Consider the following 11,312-nt stretch of genomic DNA (forward strand, 5'->3'; position numbering starts at 1 on the left):
TCAGTGCTGAGCCAGGGCATGGGGAAATGGTAATGCTGCAGCGTGAGGTCCAGCACCCATGAGCCAGCAGCAGTGGAGCAGCAACTGAGAGGAGCTGAGCCCTTGGTGCCCAGGGCAGGGCACAGGGTGGGGATCAACCTAGCGGCATGGGAGAGGCCTGGAGAGGCGCTCCAGCAGAGGAGATCCCATCGAGCTGCGCCCTGACCACTGCCACCTGAGGGGACATGAGTCATTGGGCTCTTGGGTCCCTCAGGGGAAAGACATGTGGGGCGGGCAGGCCCAGAGAAGGGGCTGAGTGATTAGCACCCCCACCTAGTTAAGGCCCTAAGTGGAGGGGCCCCTAGTGCTTCCTGGACACCCCCCAAGAGGCCCCATTGGAAGGAGGACTATGTCTTGTCATGGGTCAGGGACTATATTAAGGAATAGATGTTATTAAGATTGTTCATGTTTGTGCCTTATATTTTGTCATTGAAATATTTTATTGTGATGTAAATAGTATTGTTTGGGTTTGACCTTGGTTATTGGTTAGTGTTCACTGTGTAAATATATGTATATGATATTTAGTTTTATGTTTATGTATATTATAACTTAATAAATTGTATATAGTTAAGAATATTGGGCTTGGGCTAACTCAGAGGAAAGAGGGATCTGCTTGAAATTCTGGCATCCCTCTCAAAGCACCCCCTCCTGCCTACCCATCCCATTCAAATGAGAATAGGGCACACCCTTGGGTGTACTCAGGTCACATACATACATATATATATATTCTCAATTGAATGGGATGGGAAGGCAGGAGAGGGTGCTGTGAGAGGGATGCCAGAATTTCAAGCAGATCCCTCATTCCTCTATAGAGTTAGCCCAAGCCCAAAGTTCTTAACTATATACAATTTATTAAGTTATAATATACATAAACATGTGTGTGTGTGTGTGTATTATAGTGGTGTTTCATATTAATCATGGAAGAATGTGGATTTTGGGTTACTATTTTTAATTTAAAATTGGGATTTTTTTTTTTTGGAGAAAACCAGGATCTCTGATGATCACCCATCAGACTTCCATTCAAGGAGTCAGGCTACCAATGCACAGATTTACATAAAAAACATATAATGCTAGTTAATTCCTACTCTGTTCCTTTTTTCCCACATGTCCCAAACCTCCTATGTCCCAGAACACTGTGAAAATAGAAGCTTATCTTATCTTGGACCTAGCCCTTCTTGAGGCCCACAAGTTCATATGAAGAAAGTGGGGCAAGTCACATTTCTGCTTCAGCTTTTGCAGTTTTAAGCATCCTTCTTACCTTAGGTATTGTGCAATTTTGCTGCAAGCAATGAAATAGAGTCAGCATCTCTTCCTCTGTGATGTGGGGGAAAAATGGGTCCTAGATGGACTAGCAGGAAAGCCTTTGGTCTCCCCATCCACAAAGAGGATAGGCAGTGAAGAGAAGGGTTGGTGACTTCAAATCCTACCATGGTACCTCAGGTCTGGGACAATTCCCAAAGCATTTTCACACCCTCTGTTTGTGTTGGCTTGCTTTTAGTGCTGAGAGATATCAATATTCCCGATGACACTAAATATAGCTATTAGGATGAGTCCAGGGCTTATCTTAATTGGCTAACAGATGAACAGGCGTGTGGTGCTGTTGAATCCATCAGCATTAACTGGGCAGAGGTAAATTTGATCAATACTGACACTTGAGTACATGGGTAGCCACTGGAAAATATTAATTTACAATCATGACCAGCACCTCTCATTAACCAGAAATGTGTTAACCCTAATTGGTTCAACGAGGCTGTGTTGCATCATGCTGTGCCTCTCAGAACCTTTCCCCCAGTGCCTTGTGACTGCGCCAGGGTTTCCTGCAGACAGGAACCTGATGGATCTGAAACCTGTGTTGTGAGGTGGCCAAACAGGCAGCTGTACGGGCAGCTGGCTCTGGGGCTGTGCAGCATGCATATGTTGGTGTATAAACTTGTATCAGTGCGTGTGGATGTGTGTGTGTGTGTGTGTGTGTGTGTGTGTATGTGTGTGTGGGACTCTGCGCACATGTCTGTTTATAGCTTATGGGCGGAATGAGTAGGAGCCATACTGAGTAGGCTCTGTGCTGATTTATACCATCTGTAAACCTGATCTTCTTGATCTGCACTTGTGCTCATGTCCATGCACCTGACATATGCATGCTTGTGTACATGTGCAAGCTTGTTTATGTATGCACCATCTGCAGGTGCATGATGTATGTGCTTGTCTTAGCATTAAGAAGTATACAGATCTGTATAAGGACAGTGTGACTTTCTATGTGTTATATGTCTGTGTACACAGAATACATATGCATGAAGGCGGGTTGAGTGATATCTCTTTTACTGTAGTTGCTGCAATGAGCGATTGGCCTTTTCCAGCACTGCAAAATCAGCACAGCAGCCGGTTCCAAGAACCATAATGGCATGTGTAACAAAGATGCATAGTGTACATAGAAATATGTGTTGTGGGAGTTGAGATAATCATTTAATTAAAGCACAGGAGAGCGTCTTCACTTCTCTATGCCTCAGTTTCTCAGCTTGAAGGTGTTAGCCATGAATAGTGCCTTCATTTAAATTTTCCTTGTGGTTTATTTGCATTGCACTTATACACTGCTTTCCTGATTCTAATTTAGCACTTCACACAAGCAGCTTAAACTCCTTACTAACCTTTCCACTTTCTCCAGTGGTTTGGAAGCTGCAAGGGAGGGCACTTAGGAAAATGAATCCTTTCCACATGAAATGGGTTTCAGGCTTAGGACATTTATATACCCTGAATTTTTTGTACTCCTTTCCAACTCCCCCAAATAATCTCCCCATCCCCATTCCCTCCCATCCCCTCTCATCCTTGTTATAGCACTGTGTGGTGCTCAAATATATTTAGATTGGCTTTCAGATAAATATACATGATTCGCATATGATCATATTTTCCCTTCAGCCTGTCCTGTGGTCCATATTGAGCATTCTCTGCTTATATTGTGCTTTGTCTTCAATCTAGTCCTTCCAGTGTCCTGATTTATTTTGTTTCTCTCTCCTTCACTTTATTCTTCTGGTACTGAAATGTCCAGAAGAGAATGAAATATCTTCACTGTGGTAACACCAAGTCACAGCCTAAGAAATTATTATTTCTGTAGGATTCCACAGAATCAGATCACCTTTTTCTTCTCTGCTCCCTCTCCCTCATCTCCCACTTTATCCAGGTCAAACCCTTCCCCAACTCGATTTAAACTCCTGACCATCACTTGCCACAGAATCAGAAGGAAAATCCTGTATCTTATGGACACAGCCACATTGTCCTACACCAAAGGAATGTGGAAGAAAAAAACTAGTAATTCCACCAATCTCAGTATTTGACCTATTACAGGGCATCAGCAATCCCAATGAGTCTAGCTGAGAGAGATTTATTAGTTGGCAACAGATTAAAGGAAACAAAATTACCATTGGCTTAACAATGCTTTGGAAGACAATTAGAACGTTACATGAAGAATATAAAACACAAGGTCGCACCCTTTAAACCAGAGCCCGTTCAGTGATAGAAATGGATTACATGCTTATCTGCTCCCTGTTAGATAGCATTTTTATATACACTCGGACACACACCACACACCTATGTCTTTGGTTTTGTCCCAATGTGGAATGTGAATTTTATGAAGTTTTTATAGGGGACTAGCAAACCATTTTCTGTCCAGCTCTATCAGAAACAGATGATTCAGAGAGGTAAATTAGAAATGGACATGGATGGGGCTAAGGGGCTAGGGGGAAGGAGGGGAATTAGGAGACACAGTGTGGAGGAGGTAAAGCCAGAATGGAATTAGAAAGAAGAGGAGGGAAGACAATCAGAAGAAAGTACAGGAAGAAAAGAAACAAGGCACAGAGCAGCAAGGGTGAAAGAATGAAAATGATGAGAAGGAGAAGGAAGCAAAATGAGGTAAAATATGTGGAGTATGGATGGTCATTGCTGTTCTACTTGAACTCAGATACGAACAACTGTTGCCAGTGCATGGAATTGCACCTGGGGCCTGGAGTTCGGACTAAGTCTAGGGAGCCTTAGCAGAAGATTTAATTACCAGTCTGACTTCATGGAAGATCAGATTTATGGCTTGGCTGAATCTGACTGTAATGCAGCCCCACTATCTTGGCTCTGCACCGCACCTACTCAGTACCGAAGCTGCCATAGATGAAGCTGACAAAATCACTACCCCCTGTAATCGGATGTTAGTGTTTGGAATCCAGCCTCACCAGGATTTATAGGGAGGATGCTGAGCATCCGTCTGTAGTTTAGACAGCTAATCAGTTTAAGGCTCTTCCAAGTGACTGGAGCTTCTTTTCTTCCTCTTTGCACTCTAATTTCATTCCGGGTGGTCTTATTCCTAGTTTTTAGGTACTGCTACTCTTTGAGGCTGGACCAGAATTTCTTCAAGGTGGTTCCAAATTCATATTCTTTTTTGCTTTGTCCATTTTACTTCCAAGTTCTATGTGGAAGCTCTTCTCCTATATTTGTTTTTCTACAGAACCGAATCCAACAGTGCCCAGATCTTAGCTGAGGCTTCTAGGAACTACAGTAACACTACAGACCGCAAGGAAAGTTCTGGGATGAACTGACCTGGCACAGCACATGATTTACTGCCTCTTGCATCAATAAGAGTAATTTGCCCTGTAATGGGGGAATGGGACTTCTGGAGTTTGTGTGTTGAATTGAAATGGATATTGGTGCTTACTTGTTGCTAGCAGGCTGAGGGAAAGGGGCAGGAATGTGAAGGACAGAAGAAAGAACTTGCCCAGGGGAGCTACTGACAGTGTTGAGGTTGGATGATTTGCATTGTCTGAGCATCCATATTTTAAGTCTACCTGAGCTGATGGCTGCATTTCTGCTCACAATGTTGCTTAACTGAGTAGAATTTTATTTCCTGGCTGTACAATAAGGAGCACAAAGGTTACTACAGTCGTTAAATCCCAACGGAGGGAGAAAGAAAGAGATGTGAATGCACACAGTTCATCTCCGAAGTGACAGAGAATAGGGAGAAGATCACAGAGGTCTTCAAAGCAATTTATTGCCTCCTCTTCATCATTAGTGGTATTTCCAGAGTACATGAACAATAGGTGCAACCAATCCAGCCTGGTCACTTGCTTTTTGTTGTTGTTGTTTTGTTGTTCCTCAACACTTTCCTTTCATCTGCCTCTTGGATTTTCTCACTATGTTATTTTTGTTGTCACTTTGGATAGCCATAGAGCCCGTGAACATGGGGCAGGGTGACAGCTCCCCAACAGCTTAGCAGCAGTCAGTGGAAAGCAGAAGCACAAAAAGGAAGAAAGAAGTTCTTATTCTATGCCTTTTATATTACCTGTTTGTAGCAACTAAAATAAGGAAAAATATTACAACGCATTGCTTGACTGTTAATTATATCTGATGGCCAAATCTGACATTGCTGAGTCACTCTGAGGAACTGTCATCAAGTTTTTCTTCTCATTCCCTTTCCATATCCTTCCACATTTTGGCTGAGAATACATGGCTGCCTTTGCTCATGGGTAGGACTGCAGATTCATGATTTAACATGACTGGATATTGTCTGGGCATAAGTTAAAGAAACCTGAGTCCAGCTAAAACATAACTATGTTAGTGAGCAAATTTACAACCTCTGAAATCTGGTTTAAGAATCTTATATGCTCCATATAACCCCTCAAGAAGTTCATAAACTCTGTGGAAACTTCAGTCTCTGAGGTTACCCAGGGCACCGCCTATATTATAGAAAGTGTCACCAATGTCATTACATGGAGGGTAAGATACAATATTGCTCAATACCTTAATATAGGCAGAGCCGAGATCTCCACCTAAAAATGAAGCTGAAATAAAATGTAAATTATCTAGAGCAAGCTACAATTTTTAGAGGAGTATTAGAAAATTTCTGAGAAAGTGAGAAACAATATTTTTCCTGTCCCTCTTACCTCCAAAATACCTTTTCTCAACTACACAGATTTCCCAGAAATTTTTCTTCAAGCAAGAGACCCAGATTTCAGGAGGATAAGGGTTTTTTTGAGGAGTTAAAAATTGGGAGTTGAATGAGAAATTGCAGCCCTACCCTAGCAATTTTGGATCACAGAACATAGAGGCTTTCTAAAAAAAAACCCTTCTTTGCTGATAACAGCCAGAAGATCTTGCTTCCAACTGATGCAGAGGCCTTCAGGGAGCACTTAGAAGTTCAAAATGTTTGCATTTGAGTGCCAGATTGTCCATCCAATCTGCAAAAACAGTTCCTTCCTCTCCCCTCCACTTCTTTTTAATGGGCTGCAAACTGAAGTCCCTCCACTCTATAAGAGCCTCTAATGGAACCAGAGAAGGCAGGCAGTGTTAAGACAGGTATTTAACCCTGTAGTTGCTTGCTGGCTGAAAGTTACCTAACCTTACCCTGTGTTCCTTCTTACCAGTTGTCATTTTAGACCTGTTATGTTCGTCCTCCCCATGACTGTGATCCCAGGGCTGCTCCAGTGCATGGGATAAGGCTTGGGAAGACAGTTTTGTACAAGTTGCTTCATCTCTTACTAAACCATATATGAGAGTTTCTTCTCATTAAGGAAATAAGAACATAAGGTCTGCCCGGCTTCTGGAGGATACTGAGTGCGTTGGGACCCCGAGGCTTAGTGACCTTCCTGTAACTCAGGTCCAGGCCTCTGCTCCTCTGTTCTGCTGCTCTTGGCACTGTTGAGAAGGCCTCCCCCCACATCCTGTAAACAGGGCTGTACCCACTCTGACCTTGGGGGAGGAGGCCTCTTTTAGCCCTTTGGGCTCTGTGCCTTCCATGATCAGAGACTGAAGTTGTGGCCCTTTTGTGGTCCAGACACAGGACAGCTTTGACCCCTTGGGCAAGGGGCTGGACCTGAAGATCTTGCAAGGTCCCTTCCAGCCTTACTGTCTATGAAATCTACTGGGACAGACAATCGGTCTATCTTGCCCAGTATACTATGTCACACAGTGGCAGAAGGTGGATGCTGACAGGATGAGTAAGCTGGGTATGACCAGGGTTTTTTCCAAATACAAATTAGTATCTTCTCCCAAATATAAATTAGTATCTTTTGAGCCTTCCATAGGCTGTAGGTAAACTTAATTGTTTCCATCTTATGAGATGATTGAAGAATGCAAAACAAAATTCCCAAGTAATAAACAAAATTCCCAAATAAATTAAGGATTGGGAATTCTGTATAAATGGTTTGAGGAGCTTTCAAGTTATGTGACACATTTTGTAGTTAGGGACTCTGAGACCAGGAAAGGAAGGGATTGTTAAAAAGCCCCAGCGGTGTAACAAGGAGAATATAAGAGCTGCCATTTACTGGCCACGTCTACATGAGACGCTGAGTGTGCAGTTGTTACTGCACATTTTAGTACTTGTATACACAAGTACTTGTATATACAAGTAGTAAGTGACTGCACGGTAACCAGAGTTACTGCACAGTAACGTCGCCAAATGGCTTTTACGTGATACTGACTGCACAGTAGCTCATTACTACTGTGTAGTAGCATCGCATCACGCTTTGTGGCCCACCCAGGAAGTACCACATTATTGCACGTAGTTATGGTATCCACATCTGAATGTCCTTTTTAATACTGTGAAGTCGGTATTGAGCAGAACCTCCAGAGAAACAATATGAGAGAACCAGCTAATTGCCCTTTGCTGACTAGCTGATGATATTTAGGAAAGTCTATCTATATTTGGTAAGAAGGGCATCATTACAACATGATTATAAGATTATAATGAGCAAACTAAACACATCGGAGCCCACCCAGGAAGTACCCCATTATTGCCCGTAGTTATGGTATCCACATCTGAACGTCCTTATTAATCTCTTTTCAGATGCACATGTTCTGAGCAAACTCACCTGGCATTAACCTGGCCACATTCTAATTATCAAAAATTAAAATTAATCCCTGAAATATGGGAGGCATGAGCAGGTCAGAAGGCAGATACATCCTTGTACCTTAATAAGGTCTTCTGTCCAGTGCATAGTAGCAGAGACTAACACATGAGCAGATTGACACTGTGCCCCTGTATGGCAAGTGGGTATTTTTCTCCAGTGTGCCTCTCCCAGAGATAGCAGAAAGGCTACAAGCAGCGTAATTATTCCCAGCTACTGCATGAGCCCCTGTGTGTGCAGTCACCTCACACGTACTCTGAGAACAGCCAAGCGTGGCTGCTCAGGCTGGGAGTTCTAAATCATTCTAACCTTTCACAATGTTTTAAATTTGCTACTGTTTTTTTAAAAAATCTATTTAATTTCCAATGCTGAATTTCAGTCTCTACACTCCAGTGCACTCTTTGCAGTGGCGGGGATATCGCGTGTGTATGCCCACCCAGAGTGAGGGCTGATCCAGATTGCTTTGCAGGTAATGGGTCAAAAAGTGTTCCCTATTGTCTTGCTGGAATTGGGACAAAAAATACCAGTGTTTAGCCTCTGCCTTTCAGTCCTCGCCTCCCTTTGCCTTCCTGTACACCAGGGAATGCCTCTTACTTTGAAGGTAATGCACATAATTCCAGTGCTATGAGGACACTCATGCTGGAGCAAGGCCGGAACTAACTCAATTCAAATCAGGTCATCCGTCTAAAAGATGCTGTTCCAAGGGCTATAGCTGTGTCAATGCTGAATGCCCTAAATCCAGCAGCTGACACAGACACCGGTTGTTGCACATGCCTTGCTTCACGGTCATGCACACTTGTCTGCATGTCCAAGGACATTCTTGCACATATGTGCATATATCCACCCTAGACCAGCAGAGTTTTTATCGTGGTTTCTGAAATGGTGCTAAGCCTGGTTTCTCCTTGTCAGTACTGGCAATTAAATTATATCTGCAGCTATTAAGCTACACTCATTGCTAACACGCTTTGTCAGCACTGAATATTTTTCATAGTGTAGACAAGCCAGAAGTCATCCTGCTTTTCTGATTGGAAAGGTCCATCTGGCTTTAGGAGACTAAGGGTGGGAGGAACAGATTGATCAGCTGATTTTTGCCTCATGCTCATAGAAGGGTAAGTCCATCCTGCAAAAGGAAGCACTGTAATTTCTTATCCTGCCAGATCCACAATATACTTTGTTGTCAGGCTGCTTGCTGTCTTCCTTCTTTCATGCATGTGGGTTTTTTTTTATCTCCATGTAGCCCTCCACCCCATTCCCATCATTACAGAACCAGAGAAAAGTAGGACTGAAAGGGACCCTGGGAGATCATCTAGTCCAACCCAAGGCAGGCCATCCCAACCCAGGGTTTGTATAATCCACTCCTAAAAAAGATTCCAGTGATGGAGATTCCATGGCCTCTCTAAGTAAGCTTTTCTAATGCTGAACCACCCTCCTACCTGAATTTTTTCCCTAAAATCCAACCTAAATTTCCCTTGTTGCAGTTAAGCCCCATTACTTCTATTCTTGTTCCTTGTGGAACCAAAGAACAGTTGTTTTCCAACCTCTTTATAACAGCCCTTTTTGTATTTGAAAATGGATAACAAATTTTTAAAAATCATGGAGGGTTTCGTTCTAATAGTATGTCCGTGTGGATTCAGGAGGGACAAGGCTGAGGCTGGAAGATTTTTTTGTGGGGGGGCTGGTAGTTGCATAATTAGTTGCTGTGTTGGGAGATGGGCAGATGTGGGGCTGGTGGGGGGAGACATAATTAAGTACAATGTTGGGTTTTGGGGAAAAGCTGGAAACCCTGAACTCTGCACTCTTAGAAACCCAGTGAAAGCCCCTTCCCTGGGGTCAAAATCACCTCATGCCTCATTCATGTGCAAGAGACACAAATTGTCCCATCTGTACGCTGTGGATGGACAAGGGGCATTCAAGCATTGAAAGACTCAACCAACCAGAATATAATTTTTTTTTTTTAAGTTTGTAATATTGAAGCCAATCTCAGGAGCGATTTTGGGGGGATCTCACCTTCTGAGCTTTTGGAATTAGCAGCACGATGTCACATAGGCAGATCATGAGTGCCATTTGACTGACAATGTAGACAGCTGCCGAGAAATTAAATAGTGCAAGCATTGAGTTATGGGTTTTTTTCTAGTCACCTTGTAGTTCAGGGAGATGTGTCTGTTGGGTTTAAGGTATGGTGGGGTGGCAGATGTGCAGTTGGTAGCTGCTGGTAGTAGCCCCTGGGAGGCATGGTGGATGTTTCTGCAAGGGGCTTCTCTTTTCTTCTCTGCTGGTAGAGCGCACAACTCCTGTGGGCTGCCAATCCAGGCCTAGCACTCCTGGAACTTTGTCATGCAGCTGAACCTTCTGCAGCTAAGAGGTGACTGAGCTGAGAATCGGTGGTGGGGCTGGATTGTGGGCAAAAGGAGGCAGCTTCAGCAACAGCAGGAGAGGCAAGGACTAGCTGGTTACTTGCTGCTCTTCCCTAGGCTCCTGCTAGGTTGAAGGGACACTCCCAACTTGTGCTCCCATGTGTAGGCAGTCTTTGTTTACGTGACTTTAGCTCAGGGGTGCACAATTATATTGGCTGGAGGGCCGCTTAATGGATTTTGGTGAGCTGTTTAGGGCTGCAAGGGTAGCTCTGCCCCTTGACAGGCACCCCGCCCCCACATCTTGAAACAAGAAAAAAAACAAATCATACGCTAAAAGTCAATCATTTACTATAACATATTTTAATTTAATTTCCAAAAATATTTTGTTTGCATTTATTTGTGTTTGCATAGTGTATATAGAGATGATTACATAATAACTTAAAAATAAAGTCTTACTCTTGTATATTGCACATCCTACCCACCCAAACTCTGTACTCCCACTGCCCTGCTGGGCACAGGCCCCAGGATCCTTGCTTCTGCCAGCCCAGCCCCATGCTCCATGCTGCTGCCCAGCTGCAGGTCCCCCCCTCAACTGCCCACCCACCCACCCACCGCTGCTTTCCTACCTGCTGCCCATGGCCAGTGCTACACCAGGGACAGAAAAAATTGCCGCTGGAGACCTGGAAAGCTGAGCAGGTCCCCCAGAGGCTGCAGCACTGGCAGCAGTGGCCCTGCCTGGAAGTTGTTTGCACTGGCCTCCCACACATGAGGGTAGGAATGAGGCATGCAGGCTGGGCAGGGTACAATTAATTGGTGCCTGCGGGCTTGATGAAATTGTCTGGCAGGTCAGATCCAGCCCATGGGCCGTATTTTCATAGTTTCATAGTTTCTAGGGTCGGAAGGGACCTGGGCAGATCATCTAGTCCGACCCCCTGCCATGGCAGAAAAGAGTACTGGGGGTCAAATGACCCCAGCAAGATGGTCATCTAACCTCCTCTTAAAAACCCCCAGGGTGGGAGCCTGCACCACCTCACTTGGAAGC

This window comes from Alligator sinensis, unplaced genomic scaffold (assembly GCF_000455745.1).
Source record: "Alligator sinensis unplaced genomic scaffold, ASM45574v1 scaffold1503_1, whole genome shotgun sequence".
Classification (NCBI taxonomy): domain Eukaryota; kingdom Metazoa; phylum Chordata; order Crocodylia; family Alligatoridae; genus Alligator; species Alligator sinensis.